The sequence below is a fragment of the Fulmarus glacialis genome, unplaced genomic scaffold (genome assembly GCF_000690835.1).
Source record: "Fulmarus glacialis isolate BGI_N327 unplaced genomic scaffold, ASM69083v1 scaffold8049, whole genome shotgun sequence".
NCBI lineage: Eukaryota > Metazoa > Chordata > Aves > Procellariiformes > Procellariidae > Fulmarus > Fulmarus glacialis.
In genome coordinates this window covers 32,480-32,802 of record NW_009232558.1, presented here as the reverse complement: position 1 = coordinate 32,802, position 323 = coordinate 32,480, and positions in this window count along the sequence as shown.

Below are 323 nucleotides of genomic sequence, written 5' to 3'. Positions count from 1 at the left end.
CCGAGCCGGGCCGGAAGGCAAGCGGCTGGAGCGGGTTATTTACCAAGGCCCGCTGGCCCCGTCTCTGACCTCTCCGAGGAGCGCAGGAAGGGGTTGCAGCCACCCCAGCCTGCACGAGCCAGTCGGCAGCACGTCACGTACCAAAGCAACCCTGAGCACCAAGAGGTCCTTGGCCTGGGCAGAGGCAAATTGCCCGTGGTTGCTGCCAAGGTGCAAGAACAAGCCCGCCCCGAGTCCCGTCCCCAGGGACGCGGGGCTGCCCTGCCTTGGCACCGAGCCGGGCGCGGAGCTGCTGGCACTGACCGGTTTTCGGAAGGGCAGGA